The 18,139-nt window shown below is 48.1% G+C and overlaps 1 long non-coding RNA gene across 4 annotated transcripts in view; it reads left to right on the forward strand.

Annotated features, from left to right (window-relative positions):
- The first annotated feature begins 8,499 nt into the window (after nucleotides 1–8,499).
- LOC115336894 overlaps nucleotides 8,500–18,139 on the forward strand; it is a 129,804-nt gene continuing 120,164 nt past the window's right edge. Inside the window, exon 1 of one of the 4 annotated variants that reach the window (XR_003921962.1) lies at nucleotides 8,500–8,609. This is a non-coding gene — a long non-coding RNA (uncharacterized LOC115336894). Of the gene's footprint in view, nucleotides 8,610–13,111; nucleotides 13,197–17,118; nucleotides 17,355–17,674; nucleotides 17,694–18,139 lie in introns of those variants that run through there. The other 3 variants (XR_003921963.1, XR_003921965.2, XR_003921966.1) reach the window with 3 other exon arrangements.

An 18,139-nucleotide genomic window follows, 5' to 3' on the forward strand; every position in this document is an offset into this window, starting at 1 on the left:
CCCTGCCTGGCTAAGTATTGGTTTCCAGGTATCTCTGGCTGCCGAGGAGCAGGAGACGGAGAGGCAACGTACACACATCAGCACCATGCTGCCTTATCACCAGCATCAGGAAATTGTTCTTTTTCTTGGACACCCCGTACAACTGTAAAAAAAAAAAACACCTCCTCCTGAAAACAGTCCCTCAGTGCTCTCATGGAGGACTCTGTCTCCCTCCAGTGACTATTGAGTGCCTACAGGGAATAGCTTCCTAAATTGTTTAACGTTAGGTGGTTTAAGCGATCCCCTCAGGTTAGAAAACCAGACCGAAACTGAGATAATCTCAGCTGACTTCTTGTGTCTTGCGGGCTGTAGATTTTCACACGATAGCCTCCACTGAGCTTACTAATGTGCTAAAATACATCTCAGAAGCAGGATAGCAAGGCTCAGAGAGCTCTTCTCTTCCCTTGTACTTGTGGTGTCCTCTGTCCATTGAAGATATCTGCCTATTCTTGACAAATACAGCTTTTCATCTGCATTTTTTCCCTCCTACAAGGAAGACCCCTTCAGTACATTTCTCTCTGTAAAGCTACTTATGTCATTTAAGGAAGACTTTTTTTTTTTTTTCTGATAGGCAGATATATGTTTATGTGCCTGACCTACGTTTTTGTTTTCCCCAGCATTCAAATAGTTTTTAGGGGTGCTTTCCAATTTTTCAGCTTCCATTGTAAAAGGTGGACCTGAGAACACGTGAACACAAGACAGTGTCCTGGCTGTGACGCACTGTTCCTGACTTGTACGAAAATGCGAAATGATCTTTCTGTACACACTAATTCCTTATCACTATCTGAGAACAGATTTGTCTTTTTTTCAGCAGTCTCAAGATGAGAATTCCTGTTGAGTTGCCTGTAGATTCTGAGCCTCGACAAGGTTATTGCTTTTCAAAAGAACCACCAGTCTGCAGGTGGTTGCAATTGTTGTCCCATGATGCATGATTTTGCATTTGACTTGCACATACTAGAAAATGCTTTGACTGACCCAAATTAGCTACAAACCTAGAATATACTCTATGACTCCCCTATAACTAACATTATTTCTCTCTTGTCCAAAGCTTATATCTTGTGCAAATATTGCCAGTTGTGATTTTTAATTTAGTTTCAGATAGTTAATAAAATATTAGAAAGAAGATAGTCATCAATTAATCAATAAGAATCCTGTCAGGAAGACAGTTAATTGACAGTTTTTCCACTAACACCAATTTTTTGAGGTCTACTGGTTGACCAGTTCCTAATTCATAATAATGTGGGCTTTAATGATAGCCTGATAGTCTTCAGTCAGACTGTCATGCATTGCTAAATCAAACAACACTGTGTGGAACTATGCAGTTACTCTTAACAGTCAACCCAGTTATCTCATAAAAACTGATGTCGCATTTTTTTTATTAAAACCATTTTCCATGAAACTATGATTTGGCACTAGTTGCACTGCCATCCTTGAGTTTCTTCTTGATTAATCATACATCCGACTCTTCACTATGCTGTCTCAGATCGATGTTAAATTCATTATCTAATTTGCCCCGAGTAACATGACGTTCTAAAAAAAATTTAGGGCTATACAGAAAGATGGAGACTTTATCATGAGTGATTCAGAACTGTTCTTGGTACTTTGATAAATACAAAAAAGGTTGTTACTGGCAGTAATGTACACCTTTTGAGAAATGAAAATAATTGTCATTCACAACTCAAGATCTTGCTGAAAAATAGTCCTGAGTAGCTTCAATCACACAGCCGATATACTTAAAAAAAAAAAATTTATTACAGGAAGAGCACTGAGTTTTGGAACAGCCACTCTTCTCCTATTTGCAGTCAGCATCATACTTGTTCTGAGGGTGAAAAGACATGAAAGTCTGTGTATAAAATCAGATAGTTTTCACAGCAAAGCATCAATTTTTGGTCACAGAAAGCATGATGCTGTCCCAGAAAATTACTCATTTCAAAATGTATCATGAATGAGATTTTTTTGGTGTGTTTTTGTTGACATGGTAGACAATAAATATGGTCCCAAAAGTATAGCACACAAGCAAAACTGTTCAAAATTGCCTGATTATGTTGTTGAATAAATAACTAATGAGATGTGTCAACAGTTCAGATTTTGTGCAAGGCTGGAGAATAAGCAACATACAGTCGAAAAGAAGGAGCAAATTACTCCCCCCCCCCGCCAAGAGCACTTGCACAATAGTACCATCAAAAAAGATTGTCTTCACTCTACAGAAATTGATGATAAAACAAAGGTGGGTAATAGAGGATGTTGGCTGAAGTATAAATCTCCAGAGCTGATTTTGCCAGTCACAAAAGTTTGGATTTTGAAGAAATGAGCATGAGGAGTGAAAGCTTTTCTAAAGAAAGCTTTAGATACAGCATCCACTAACTTTGCCTGCATTTTGACCCTTTCCTGCAAATTGTGGTCTGGATTTGTTGTTTAGCAAACCAACTGGGAGACTTTCTATCTGTGACTATTACAATTAAGTGGTGAAACTGCAGCATTCACCAATAAATCACTGAAAAGATGAAGAATTGGAACATAACGTTAAGAGAGGTTCTGGTGACAGGACAAGCAGGTGGCTCTTTGTGTTGCCTGACACTCGAAAGGTGGTAGTCATGATGCTGCCTCTGCTTTCCATCAGCTCAAGGATGGATTAGGAAAGCCATGCGTTTCCCCTCATGCTGAAAAATACACAGGTGCATCACTCCAGCTTAGCTTCTGCCAGCACATTTTCCTTGAGAAAACAATGGTGTCGGTGGACTTCAAGGCACAGCAGCTAGTTTTTAGTGCCCAACAGCCATATTGAATTTGACGTGTTCTTCAAAAAGGCAAATTACTACAGAGAGCCTTCAGTGACCTTACTGGAGAGTGGCAATTTTAACATCAGTACTTAGGCTTCCCATGCTTCTTGTTTACAAAGAAGCAAGATTACGCAGAATGATATCATATGAAGTGGGGTTTGTCTTCTCTGGTCCATCTTTGATCTCATGATCAAAAGCCAAGATCTTATTGTTCATCCTCACTTTGTACAGTGAACTAAACTTACTACCTAAACATAAAAGACAGCGAGAAAACAAAATCTGACACAGTGCTGTTTTTATGACTCTAATCCACACAATTCATTGAGTTTTATGATGTTACTGACTTATCACTGAAGAAAATTGCCATTTTTCTTGTGTGTGCAACTAATAGAGAGCAGCGGTTTTCCATTTAATTTGCTGGGAAAAAACAAGTTTACTGGTAGTGTGAATTAAAGATATTGTGCACTTTATGCTACTCGTGGTGTTCTTAATGTCGTAGCACTAGGAGCTTGTCAGGTTGGGTGTAGCTGGAAAGAAATATTTAACAAAGGCCCTCTGAGGAAGAGGAAGCCAGAAGGTGTAGCGACCCGAGAGATAGGGTTTAGAAAGAAGCAGGATGTAGTATTTAAGAGAGAAGCAGCTCAGCGAGTGTGTAATAGAGGTCACAAGCTTCTTAAGGAGAAACCTGTCAGTGACTGAAGGTAGATTCAGCAAAGGGGACAAGATGAATGTAGACTTAATTAGTCGGGAGGGGTGAAGGTGAGGAGGGAGGCTATGAGCAGTTCTCTGAAGAAACGCGCTACTTCACATAAGAAGGCAGAAGTGTGATCAAAGGATGGATGTTTGTGATTTATTTGGGACACAAAGTCTGCGTCACCTCTGTCTGCAGACAAGCTGAGGGCAACAGGAAAGGAATCCCGTGCTGAATGCCAAACAAACGTGTTTAATAACCTAGCAGTAGCAAATGTGAGAATCAATGTTTGGACAATCTATTGGGGGGGTTGTTGTTGTTGCTGTTGGATGGTAACAATATGGTGGGAAGTAGTGAAAAGCTGCCTTTGTCACAAGCGCAATATGCTGAGAAAAAAAGAGGTTTTATAGGGGAATGTCAACAGTTAGTCTTGATCTGAAAACCCAACCATCAGCACCATCTGAGAAGAATGGAAAACGTGAAAGGATGTTGGGAGGAAACAAGGGTCGACGCATGCCACGTCCCTGTTTTGGCAGAGCGGTGTAGAGGGATTGCAAACAAACCAAGATCTCGCACTGCGAGTGGTTGCTTTTCACAAACCTATCAGTAATTGTTAGGCGTTAGGGAAAAGTGTGTGGTACATACTCGGGAATAAATGTGCACAGCTCGCTCAGTCTGCTTCTCTGCCAGACCTCCTCATAGTTCCCATCACTGCTGGAAACCCCAGCAAATGCCAAGGACAGGCTGGATCCGGCCGTCAGACCCTGCTATCCAGTCCCTCAAATCACACACAGTTGTATTGTTAACGACACTGAATTTCACTAGTGAAAGAAGACCACTGCCCCTTTGCCAAGACCAAAACCATTCATTGCAGAAATTAAAGTTTCTTCAGGGATGCCAAAATAGCTCTGTTTTTCATGCTAGACTCATTTTAAAATATCGAGGTCAATCCGTAAGGACAATGCATGTAGCAGGAGATGTCTATGAGTGTGAAAAAAATGCCTATTGTAAATATGGTCTTTTTTTCTTTTACTAAATAAATTACAAAAGAACCCATTTAACTCAGCACTGTCTTCCAGTACTGCTGCCTATTACCATAGTGCATTAATTTCTTCCTAGGAAAAAAATGCTAATAATAACAACACAGTTCTTATTTGACTATCTGATTCTTTTCCCTCCGTGAGCAAAAACTGCGAGTTTCATGGTTTAGTTGCTGTTGCTTACTTAATTGCATTCTTTTCCTTGAGTTTTAAAGGCTGAGTTGTTTCTAAGGGCAGTGAGGGAGGCAAGCAGTCACTTTTAGGAAATTGAAAGGATTATCGGTTTGTTGTTCAAAATGTTTTTAAAAGAAAGCTGTGTTTTCTAAGGGTAGGTGCTTGTTTCAGTTACTTTCTTCTGGAAGTTTGATAGGTATTATTTTACCTGGTGCAGCCAAAAGAAGTAGTATTTACAGGAATACTCAGCTGATGGTCAGTCCAGAGAGTGACTAATTGCTGGTGTCTGGCCTACCAAATATTTGTAAATCTGAACTGTATTATGTATCAGGAAGTAGAAAAGACATCGTAGTTGTAATTTTGTTTAAAATACTTCCTTCTTCCAGTGAAGCTAATTTCATCAACAAAAGTGTTCATCTCTTCACAGATGAAATAAGATGTTATGAGTCAGTTGGTCCTATAGACTCTCAGTTTCCTGTTGGGAATCATCCTCAGAGATAAACTGCTGTTTTCATCCACTTTGTAAAATCACAAAATACGTGACCTGAATTTTGGAATGTGTGCTTAATAAATTTTTAAATCTCGTAAATGTTTGTGAAGTGAATGTGTTCGCTTAAAAATCATTACGGTTACAGTCTGGTTTGTGTCGTGGATTGTACTTCAAGGACTAAAGATCCTCTCTTGCTTTTGGGGAATTTAGTGGAAGTCAGGTAATTGCTCATGCCCCAAGTCAAGAGGCCTTACTGCATGAAGAGCAGCAGTGATCTTACAAGATCACCTCTGGGTCAGAACGTGAAGGTCTCAGGATGCCAATATGCCTTAAGAAAGAGTTGTAGCATGATATCTGTATGGGGCAGCAAAGCTGAATATGTTCTCGCTCTACATTTTAATCCTAAAATAAAAAATACATAATCTCAGTATCGCTCAACATTTCTAAAAGATAAATAGTCCAAAACATAAAAGTTTAAAGACATTAACGGAAAGAAAAGGAATCATAAACTTAACTTTGATATTTTATATTTGTACCCCTGTAACATATTAATTTATTTGATTAGTAATTTAATACCTAACAAAAACAACAGTAGTGGTGGTGTTATGTGTCGCAGTGACTCAGGCTGAGAAAGTGAGTGTCTACATTGCAGCCTAACAGTTTTAATTTTATTCTAAATATATGGAAAACCTCGGGATCCTCAAAAATGCATCTAAGAATAAAGGGGAGGGAAAGTAGCTCCAAGCCTTAATATAGCCTTTTGGCATCTAGCATCTAACATTTACCCCTGCTGCTCTGGACATGGCAGGAAAAAAACACTGCATCTTATGTCCATCTATTTTGATCTTACTCTTTCAAAAGCATGTAACAGAGTATGGACTTTGAATTCTGTTTCATTAATTGTCTGGTTTCTGTTTGGCAAAATTATATGGTAGGCACATTGATACAGTTCAAGAGAAGCAGCTGAACATCTAACCATTGCTTTTAACAACCATTAAACATGAGCTCACAGAGGAAGACTATTGTACCCATACCCGTGGACGAAGAAAAGTTTGGCTCAGGCAATACTCTTGATTACAACAATCCCTAGGCGAATGAAAGATGATTTGGTTTTCAGGTATCTAGAACTTTATTTTCATTGCACTTGAGTTTTGAATGTCGGTTGATGAATACCAAGAAAACATTTTTCATGTTTATAGGTTTGTCTGAAAATTCAGACAAAACAAAAAAACCCCAATATTTTAGGAAGAAAAACTAGTTATTTCACATGTTGTGGGATAAGTAATCACAAGCAAAGGAGGAGAAGGGCTGTGTGGGAAGCAGGGCCTGGCAGCAGCAACAAGACCCCAATTCTTCATCACAGTTGCAATGAAAACAGCTTTGAAAGGGTCAGCTGGCATCTGAAATAGCTGTTTTCTGCTGATGTCCCAAACTTGGTGGTTTACTCTCAGTAGCAGCAAAACTCTGTCACAGAGAGGGGGGTCAGTAAAACTAATCTCCATGAATAAACATGCATTTCCCTTCAAGATTAGTTTTCCTCCTACTTTCTGATGAAAGCACCAGCCGATGACAAAAGGGGTGGCTGGAGGGAACTTACTCCTCGAGTTGTGGTTCCCAAAGGACAAGGAGCACAGCTTGCACTGAGACAGCTCCCACGTACGGAGACCTGAATCTGCGAACTCTCACCTTTCTGTGGGAAGGATTGGGCCTGGGGTGGGGGGGTTGGGGTCGAGTTGCAATTTTTTTTATCATGAGCCACCCCTGATATTGTTTTCCCAAATCTAGTTCTGGTCTCCCTGCAATGGGAGAGGAATCCAGGGGGTGGGGGCTTATAAATTATGGTTACAATAAAGCCTGGAATAAATTGTCCCTTTTGGGTTTTAGTAATTAACTTTACAGAGCTGCCCGGTTCAGGGAGTCAACTTTCCTCCTGGGTCCCGCTGGTTTTAAATGTCACTATGCAGTGTTGAGAGCTCCACTCGATTCCTCAAACCCACTTTTTTTTCCCCCCACAAAGTTTTCAAGAAATTGTGTGCTATCACTGCATCTCAGCAGTGGGTATCCCCACGGACAGCAGCAGAACTCCCACGAGGGAGCGTGGCGCAGGATAGGGGGGGGGACTGGAGAGCATCTGCCCTGGCTGATGGAACTGCTGCTTTTGCCCAACGGAGGAAAAAGAAAAGGAAAGAAAAAGGAAAGGAAAGGAAAGGAAAGGAAAGGAAAGGAAAGGAAAGGAAAGGAAAGGAAAGGAAAGGAAAGGAAAGGAAAGGAAAGGAAAGGAAAAAGAAAAAGATTTAAAAAAAACCACAACCCACACAACTGTTTTTTTCCCCACTGCACGTAATTGTTCACATTTCATTTCATGTCTTTTTCGGCCGCGTCCCTGCCTCCGCACCCGCCCTTGGTGCGACCCCTCTCCTCGGCCTCACTTAATTGCATTTCCCTAAAATTTCTGCCCTCTTTCCTCACCCCTCGCACCTCCTCCCGCCCCCTCCCACCCCACCCCCCCGCGCCCCGCGCCTTTTCCAATTTTCCGCCCCTTTATCCCTGTTTTTCGCTTTGGCCCCCGGCAGCTCCAGAGGGACGCGCCCCAGCCTGCACCCGCGGGAGGGTGCGCGCCGCCCCGGCCGCCCCGCCACATTTCCCGGTGGTTTTCCAAAGTTGCGGGCAACTCTTAGAAAGCGGAAAGTCTCCTTTATTTTCAGGCTTATGCTGACTTTTTTCTTTTTTCTTTTTTTTTTTTTATAATTTTTCCCAGCGGGGCACGGACATGGCCGAGAGGAAGGCTGCGTTTGCTCTCTCCCGCCTTTACCTGCGCCTCTTCCGCATGCTTTTTTCTAATCCTTATTAATTTTTCCTTATTATTATTAATTTTTCCTTATTATTATTAAATTTTCCTTATTATTATTAATTTTTCCTGCCTTTTCTGCTGTTTCCCCGTTTCTTCCTTCCCGGCTCCTGCGGCAGCGGGGCGGGGGGGGGGGGGGCGGGTGCGAAAACCCCGAGAAAGCCTGAAAGGGAAGGCGGAGGGGGGGGGGGGGGGGCCGCTGGCTCCGGCTCCGCGCAGCTTCCGCGGGTGCGGAGCGGGGGGGGGGGGGGGGGCCGCCACGCGGTGCCGCCAGGGGGCAGCAGCGCCTCGCGCGCCGCCGCATCCCCCCCCCCCGCCTTCCCCGCCGTGCCCCCCCCCCGCCCCTCCCGCCGCCGGTACCAGCCCGTGATGTACCGACCGGTGGTGGGCAGCGGCTCCCACCCACCGGGGCCCGAGCCCCGGGGAGGGGGGGGGACGCGGAGGAGGAGGAGGAAGAGGAGGAGGAGGAGGAGGAGGGGGGGGGGTACCTCCCTGTCCGTCCGTCTGTCCGTCCGTGCCGGGGAGAGGGGTCCGCTCCGCTCCGCAGGTTGGTTTCTTTGTCCTTTTCTTTTAATGGTAGTGCTAACGGTGGTTATTAATAATAAGATTGGTAATAGTGGTAAGTAGAATGTCGTACGCTGTTACCGCTGTTGTTATCGTTACGTGTTTAAGACACGTACCCCTTCGGGGGTGGGGGGAGAGGCGCGTGCAGGGGTCGGGCACCGACCCGCTCAGGGCGGCTTCAAAACCGGGCAGAAACAGTTCTGTCGGGATGAAAAACCGGTATGAACCCGGCCGGGCGCGGCGCGGGGAGAGTGGGGGGAGAGAAAAGTGCTTTTTGTTGTTGTTGTAGTTGCTGTTTGCCTGAACGCTGGCGGTTTTACTCCGGTGAAGTTCGCTGGATTTGTCGGGGCGGGAGGGGGGAGTGGGTCTGGCGGGGGCTGCCCGCGGTGCCCGTCGGAGGTGGGAGGGGGGTTCCATCATTCTGCGTAGGTGTTCGCTCTGGAAAGAGAAGAGAAAGCAAAGAGACTTTTTCCCTGCTCTGGAAGGAGTCTACCTGCGTCCCGCTCTCCTTCCCATCCTGTTTTTGGGGCAACCTGCGTATGAGGAAAAAGTGGGTTTTTTTCTGGGAGCAACGTGCTGCTGGTGTCTGGGGAGAAGCTGTCCGTGCAGGACACGGGGTGGGGGGTCGGGGGGGCTTCCTCACCTGGCAGGAACTTCGACTGGGAACGCTTCCTCAACGCTTCCTTGCCTTTTGTGACTCAGGCGTTCCCCTCTTATAATGTCTTAATAATTAATATATAGCCGCAGAGCTGTGCTGTATGGCACGTTACGGGATGTCTGCAGATCTATAGGGACAGGAAATCCCTGCGGGGGGGTGTGACACCGAAGTGGGGACTGCAGGCTTGCTCCTACACACTGTTGATGCCCACTTCCAGGTGGGTCCCCCCCCCCCGCAGGTCCACGTTTAGTGCGGCTGTGGGTTTAACCATTCTTTAAGATAATTTCCCCCGCCTACCCGCCCTCCGGTGTTCGGCAAGTCTAGTTGTCCATCTGGGGCGGGGGGGGGGGGGGGGGGGGGGGGAGCGGGAAAACAGTAGACAGTTTTGAAAATTTCTCCTGTCGTTTCTACACCGCTTGGGGAAAATGATAGCCTTTAAGCATGTCTGGAAAGCACACACACACTCCCACACCCCCAAAAAAGGCGGCGGGGGGTGGTGGTGGTGGTAATTGACCAATTCCTATAACTCTTCATCGTTTTCCTCTGGTGACAATAACGATCTCAGCTGAAAGAGGACACTGGAGCTCGGGGAAGGAGAGTTGGATGCTCCTCACATCCCCGGCTGGGATGAGCCGGTTGGTACCTTTTTATCAGGGAAACGCCCATCTCGTTTTTGAGGCATCCTGCGTGGCTCCGTGAGCGCCCCGGAGCCCCGGGTTTTGGGGTGTACCTCCAGACGGGTGCATGGAGCAATCCCGAATTGCATCTCTGTGTGAGCAAGAGCAATTCAAGGACCCTTCTTGCTGTGGCGGAACCCAGCAGCATCTTGTATTTGATTGCAGTGGGAGTGGGATCTTACCCGGTTTTGCAGAGTTCAAGTCAAACGTGCACAACCAAGGCGTGTTCAGAAGTCCTCGGTTTACTACTTAAGCACGTTTTCATAATAACACTCTACTCAGACTTTAAAAAAAAAAAAAATCGACTTCCAAAAAACTCACCAAACTTTCTGCCCTCGTTTTTGAGACCGTACTCCGTTCTTTCCCAGGAAAAATGTCCCCTCGCCTTAATGGAAGTTTTGCTTTGAGTACCAGCTGCAGGACAGGAGTCTACCTTAAGTTATGCAAACAACAAAAAAAATAATACATTTTATAGTTACGATGTACTGGAAGCGATTTCGTCTAGTGAAGAGACGGACGAAGTGTGTCCTGTTTTAATCCGAATTCTCTTCAGAGGGTGCCACGGACCTACCGAGCACCCTGATTCCGGATCCCACGCTCCCACTGCCCGGACAGAGGGTTTTCCGAGTGGCCTACTTTTTGCTCTGAAATGCAGGTGTGCTATTCGCGATGAAAGTTTTGGGGAGAGAAAATCATTAGAGGAAAGACAGAAAATAGAATTAAAGCGTTTCACTTCGCCAGAATAATTAAGCGCGATTTTAAATGTTTTATCCCCATTTGTACGGCGTTAACCTCTGAGCAAGATTTTTTCTTCTGATAATTATGTTCCGCACAACCGCACTATCGGAACTATCTAATAAATTTGGGAATAAACAATTTTAACTTCAGCAGATCCCCCAGCCCCCCTTAAATTCCTTTGAAAAAGCTGAATACCGTGCCGTTACCTGCCTTATATACATATGTAAGTTTAACAAGAGATGAGCTTGAGAGCTACATTTTAAAACAAACAGCCGCTTACTCCTGTAACTTGAACAACTGGGCCAAATTCTGCCCCTTTAAAATCAATTGCACCGATTTCAATGGCTTTAGAACCAATTTGGTGAGGCTTCCATGCTTAATAATCCCCCTTTTTCCCCCGCTTGAATTCTTAGAGCTCGACAGCAACTGATGCCTAACATCACTGGAGCTGACCTGCCCAGTTAGAGCTTAGCTGATTTTTGAAGTCTAAAAATAATTCTCATGTATCACTATTAAAAAAAAAAAAAAAAAAAAAAGTACTCTGGCGCTGTCAGTATATCTAGTAACCACTCTAAAGAAGAATAAACCTGAGTGTGAGCGCGTTCAGAAGGATGCAGACACCAGAGAATGAATGGTCCGTACGAGAAAGTGAGTACATGTAATCAATAGCGGTGGTAATAGACAGGGTAAGGAAAAAAAAAAAATGCAAATTCAGGAGCTTGCTTTTTCATTTTTACGTTCTTCGGGTAGTGGCAAGAATATGCAGATGGTTGTGCTAATGTCAACCCTTCTGATTTAAAAGGAAGTCAGTTCTAATATGTTTCAGTTTCTGTTTTGAAAATAAGTAAATTAAAAGGAAAACATTTCCGTGCTTATTAGAATGAACAACATTATTCGATGGTTTTTATTTTGGTAATTTAAATAGTCGTAATTCTCAATCGAGTCTGACTTAGCTGTTTGTATTTACTATATTAATACTTTTACACAACACCAAAATCGATACGAAACTAAGGACAACTTCTGAACACGATATAGGACGCTTACAATACTTTTTTCTTGTTTACGCTAAAGCATCGAAGATTTATTTTTATTTTAGTGCCGTCTGTTTTAAAATACAATGTAATTCTTTCCTATTAATTTTCTTTCGATGTCATTAATACAATCTCTCATTACGTTATTTGTTTATTGGGATATAGTAAGGTATAAACACCCCAAAGTGCGTTGACAAATATTCGTGTTTGCTGTTTTTTCACTCTGTACAAACACGAAACTTGCATAACCCTACCGAAACGACAGCCTTGCTGATGCACCGCGCTCCGCTCCCATTAGCTCTACGGGAAATCATATTTTGCCGTCATTTGCATTACAGAGGGGAGCAGGCTGAGAATGATGCAATCTCTGGCGTGCAAATCGTGGTGGATATAGCACTCACAAACGTGGGGGTCTGATGCCGGGCACGGTGGTGCTGCATCGTCCCCGGCGGGTATCAACGCCAACAAGTTTTCGATGAACCTTTGGGAGAAAAACGCAAAAAAAAAAAAAAAAAAAAAAAAAAAAACAACCCAAAAACCCCAAAACCAAACTTCAGCCAAGGAACCGGAGGGGCGGTCGGTATGTCTGCAGTAGTAAAAGTTTCGAGGGGGTCCAGGGCGACCCCCCCGCCGACCCCCGCCCCTCAGAGGTAGGTGGGCTGCCAGCGTTCCCCCCCGTCCTGTAACGAGGGAGGGAGCTGCAGCTCATCAAGCTTCCTCTGTCATTAACGGCGAGGCCCTGCCGGTAATTGCACTTCCCCGGGAACCGGCGGCTTTGCAGCAGTGATGCACGGCCAGCCTTTGCCGGGGTCCACCGCCCCCCCCCCCCTCCATTCCCCCCCACCTCCCCGGCGAGACCCTTTCCCTCTGTCCCAGCCCGCTCCGGCTGCCGGCCTCCCTTTCCAGCGGCCTTTCTAATTAGCTGTTAGTTATCAGTGGCAATAATAATATCAACACCCAGAAGGAGAGGAGGGAGGGGAGGCGATGCCACAGGGACCCGGGGGGGGGGGGAATGCCCCGCCCCAGCCGCCAGCCCACCTGAGTCCCGCCGGCAGCCCCACTGGCGGCGTGGGGCCCGAAACCACTTCTCCTTCTTTTGACCCCAAACCCGAGTCCCCCTGGCTCCCATGGGCTGAGACTCGACTTCTCGCTCGGCCGGGCGGGGGTCCCGAAAGAGGGGCCGCCCCTCAAGACGTGACCCCCCCCGTCCCCGGCGGCTATCTGACTGGGGGGGGGGGGGGGGTAGGTGAAATGGGTGGGAAACGCCGGGGCGAAGGGGGGGGGGGGGCCGCGTCGCAGCTCAGTGGGGGGCAGCACCCGTGGCCGCCCCCCCCCCCCCGCCTCCAGCCCCCCCCCCAAGCCCTCCCTCCCTCCGTCGCCCCGTCCCTTCTCCCCGTCCGGGCGAGCAGGGCTGGAGAAGCCGCTGCCGGGCTGCGGGAGAGCGGCTGCGGAGCGGGGGGAGAGCGGTGAGTACCGGGGCGAGGGTGCCCCCCGGGAGGGAAGGGGTGGGAGGGGGGGGGCTCAGTACGGCCCGGCCGTGCCGCCTCAGAACCAGTTCGAGACGGGGAGGGGGGGGGCGAGACAGGGCTCACCCCCCCCACACCCCTTGCTCCGTCCTCTCGCCGACCTCCACCGTCGGTCTCCTGAAAACACGGGGGGGGAAAGTTGAGGTCCGGGCCGAGCGGGATTGGGGGCGGGGGGGCGTCAGCAGCCCCAGACGGCGTCGGGGCGAATTGTGGAGGCGTCCCTGCCCGGCGGGGGGATTCCTCTGCCGTCCTCTTTTCTCCTTAACACCCTCTCGCTTCCCCCTCCCCCGGCCCCCCTCCCCCCCCCCAAAAAATTTCTTACTGTCAGTGACAAATCTTATTTACGCGAACAGAAGCTATTGGATTACAAGCCTGATCACCTGATGGGGGCTCACCGATGAGCTCATTAAAGACGCGAACGCAAAGGGGTCCGTGGGGCACCGCACCGGCATGGTGGGGGGGGGGGTAGGGAAGGGGGACAGGCCGGGCGAGTGGTCGTGTCCCCCCCCCACCGCCCGCCGCGGGAGTCCTGCAGACCGCGCTCCCCCGCCAGCCCGTCCGGGTCCCGCAGCGTGAGCCGGCGGGACTGTGGGTTTGCATCTCCCGAGGCAGTCCTTCATCCTTATCTCCGTTTCTTGACTCCCTCAACGTTACTGAAAAGCTGGGGGAGAAAACAGGGGCGGGGGGGGGGCTCTCAGGGCAAGGGGCTCTGCGTGGTATGCCCGACAGGCGCTGCCCCTCAATACCTGGCGATGGGGATGCGCTGGGAGAGCTCTGAAACTTCTTGTCAACAGGGATGCGGATCAAAACGGCAAGGTTTTAATGAGGGTCCCGGCTCGGGGGGGGGGGGGGGCGGGGGGCAATGCTCCGGCAGCGTGGGAACCGGCCCCAACAGCGGCGTCCGTCTGTCCGTCCGTCCGCACGGCATGGCGGGGAGATGCGATGCCGCCAGCCCGGCCCGATGCGGTGGCTGGGTGGCGGGGCGGTGGCGGGGGGGGGGGGGGGGGGGAATAATTTACACTCGGGTTTAAGGACCTGGGGGACGCAGGCAAGTTTTGTTGGTTTGCGGTGGGGGCTGTCGGGGAGGTGTGATGCCCCGCGCCGGTACACGCAGCACGGCAGCTAAAACGCGGGAGAGGCAGCCACACCACGCGTGTTTTTGCAACAGCATATACCAGCCACGTCACCCTTTAATACAAATATTTGATGTTCGTGAGCCCACAGCCTTTCCTCACTGTAAAAGCCCAGCTCGTCGTTTTTGGGTTTTTTTTTTTTTTTTCTTTTCTTTCGGAGAAGCAATAAACTCCTGCAGGTGCAGTAAAAAAGGTCCTCCGACAGAGCCGGGTTATTCGTTTCTCCGCCCGCAGCCTGTTGAGACACGAGACAACCACAATTCCTAGAAGGAGATCTGGGAAATCATTTATCGAAGCACACCGACTTGGCGGAAGCTGGGCTAATGAACTACCAAAATAACAACAACAACAGCAACAACAACAACAAAAGTGGCAGTTAATCCAATCAAACGTACCCTCCAACTTCTCTGGAGTGCGTCTTCCTCCTGACAACCTGCCGCGATTAGAGCTCCTCACTGCCATTCTTGCTCGTAAAAACTGCCTTTCAGTAACATCAAACCTTTCGTTTTCTTTACTTTTATTAAAAAAGAGGAAGGGAGAATGGGGGAAAGGTAAAGCTCCGTACAATCAGCTCGCAAGTGCTTCCCAGAAAAAACTCTTTCCATGCAACACCGGTACAAATTAAATAAAGAATGGGGCCATTCTGCAGGGACGAATATTGAAATATGTTCCCTGCGATATTGCAGGGCACCGCGCCCCTCGCTGTTCGCAAGCCCAGCTTTTCTTCAAACAGGCACCCACAGAACGAGACCATATTTTGACCCCGGTAATTAACATGCGAAGGGCAGGGGGAAAGAATATCCCCCCTCCGTGTGTGGAAGATGCCCCTCCCCGGCGGGGTCGAGGGGTGCAGGAGGGGCGGGGAGGAGGGAGCCGGGGGTGTTGCCCGCCCCCCGGGGGATGCTCTGCCCGCAGACAGCCGGTCAGCGTTACTCCTGCTAGGTTTTGGGTTTTTTTCTTTCTTTCTCTTTTCTCTTTTCTTTTCTTTTCTTTTCTTTTCCTTTTCTTTTCTTTTCTTTTAATTTTTTTCTTTTGTTTATGTTCTTTTCTATTCTTTATTTTCTTTTCTGATTTCTCTTTCTTTTCTATTCTTTTTCTTTTATTTCTTTTCTTTTTGTCTTTATTTTTATTTTATTTTATATTCTTTTCTTTCTTTTATTTTTTTTTCTTTATTTTATTTTTCTTATGTGTTTCTTTTTCGTTTTCATTTCTTTTTATTATTTTGGTGGAGAAGCCCATGGTGCGGCGGAAGACGAAGGGGTAGGATTAGTGGAGAGGGGCCAAGCTACCGTCGGGGGAGCCGTGTGTTCGTGTTGTGATAGACGGGAACAGGCAGCCGACGCGAGTACCTTGCCTGTTCTGCTCCGTCCTGCCGTCCTGCCGAGGGGCGGGGTATCGGCAGGTGTCGCTGTCCCCCCGCTGCCGGGGCCCGGGGGGGGGGGCGGAGAGCCGGGGGGGAGCAACTGGGGGTGGGAGAGGCCCCGCAGAGGAGCGGAGGGTCCCGTCTCCCCCCCCCCGCCCCATCTCCGCGTCCTGTTCGTCTTTACCCCACCCCGCTCACAAGTAGGGTCCGTCCCACCAAGGGGATGCAAAGGGGGGGGGGGGGTGGCTAGGAGGAGGAAGAATAAACCCCGTGCCTCCAGACCGAAATTTAAAAAAGAAAAAGAAAAAGAAAAAAGAAAAAAAAAAAAAAAGGCAGGTTAACTTCTCTCTGTAAGGCCGTAATTGTGGAAAAGAGCGAAATAACCGTGTATTACAAACCTCGCCTTTAGTGACGGGTTATTTTATGCCCAGGTATAAACTGATCACGAAAATAAAAGAGCAAAAAAGCCATCGCGAACATGGGGCTCCTTCCCCTTCTTGCCAGTGCTGAAAGCCAAAAAAACCCACGCCGTGCGTGGGAGGCCAGCTGCTTTGGTCACTGGTCCCGGGCTGGTGCTGAAGTTGGCGTCCTGTATCCTCACCAAAACGCCTCTGACAAAGAGTTTGCTGTACGTCACTCCCCGGAAATCTCACCATTTAGCGATTATTTGAAGTCTGGATGAAAGTGTTGCCGTTCTCACCCTCTCTTCTCCCGCCGCTCCTCTTGGTTTCTACCTTTCTACCTCTAATCAGAGCAGATGTTCTTAACCAGAGGCAAGGGGTATGGCTTTGGGGTTTTCTTTATTATTTCCAAAGGAGGTGTACCGTCAGGGTGTATCCGCACTGGAAGCTTTTGTGTAAAGAATTCAGATTATGATTTTTTTTTTTTTTTTTTGTGCGCATGTAGGCAGAAAACTCCAAATTCTACTTTTTTCCTTACTGAAAAAAAAATTATTTTTCTCATGCCAGATTTCGGTTACTTCATCTAATATTATGTGTTTGCCATCCTACATTTTTTCGTTTCAGTATTTAAGTCTTGCGGGTGGGAAAACAAACAAACAAACAAAAAACAAAACAAAACAAAAAACCCAAAAACAAACAAGCAGGCGTTCTTCTATACCTGCATCTCCACACCTCTAAAATAATATGTAAATAATGACAAAACATATATGTTCACGTGTAGAGGGATACGCAGTTCCGCTTATTTTGAAAAGGCGGCAGATAGGGCTGAAGAGACGAGGGAGAAAAGCTATGTGTAAACTGCTGAATACTCTGTCTAGAGGAGTCTAAGTATTACAAGCGGGGGCGGGGGGGGGGGGGGGGAAGACGACGAAGGTGGGGGAAAAAAAATGAGAAGGCGAAGAACTGGATCTATTTCATGCATTTATTTATTTCCAACCCGGCGCCCTGTCTCGTCTCCGTGGCCACCCCAAATCTGAGCGTCATGAGTGCTTTTATGTATTCCTTTATTTATTTACCTATCCTTGGCCGAAATCCGTGAAATCGCCAACTTCGGTGGTATTTTGAACACCTCGGGACAGCGGTGCAGATTCGCAGCGGAATATACGCGCCCGTATTTTTAACTGTAAAAGGCCGATATTAGGTAACGCGTTTCCGGGCCGGGGGGGGGGTGTGAGGGGGGGGAGGGCGGCATTTATTGTTCCTATTCCACCCGTGGAGTTCGCGTTCAAGTGGCAAGTGACGGAGGGGAGGCAGCTGTCCCCGCGCTGCCGCCCCCCCTCCGTCCGCCCCCCCCCCCCCCCCCGGGGGGGGGCTCATTCAAACGCCGCCACCGTATGGTAAAGCGGGGCGGGGGAGGGGGGGGGGGGGGGATGCTGCGGCAGGGACCCCCCGGCATCCCGGCCCGGGGAGAGGGCTGCGGGGGCGGGGGGGGGTGTCAGCGGTGCCCCCCCGTCCCGTCGGGGCCGCGGCGAGGTGCGAGGTAAGAAAGCGGGGAAGGGGGGGGGGGGGCGTCGGGAGGATGCGGTGCGGGGACGGACAGACGGACGGACAGGCGTGTGTGTGTGTGTCCCCCACACACACTTCCCCCCCGCCCTCACACCTCCGCCTGCCTCTCTGCATATGCTAATGAGGGTCCGCCGGGGCGCGAGAGCTGCACGCGCGCTAATTAAAAGCGGGGGAGGGTGGTTGGGTTTGCGTCCGCGGGCCGGGAGTCCCCGGCACCCGCTATTGGTAAAAACGTGTAGAAACGGTAATTTCCTAATGAATTGTTGCTATATGGGGTAAGGTAAGAGCTGACCTAACGGATGGTGGTGTCGGTTTCCGTTTTGGGGTGGGTTTCGTGTTTTGGGTTTGGGGTTTTTTTTTTGGTTGTTTTTTTTTTTTTTTTTAATGTTTTACCTGCAGCCATCTGACCGCGTTTTATTG

Source organism: Aquila chrysaetos, chromosome Z (assembly GCF_900496995.4).
Source record: "Aquila chrysaetos chrysaetos chromosome Z, bAquChr1.4, whole genome shotgun sequence".
NCBI lineage: Eukaryota > Metazoa > Chordata > Aves > Accipitriformes > Accipitridae > Aquila > Aquila chrysaetos.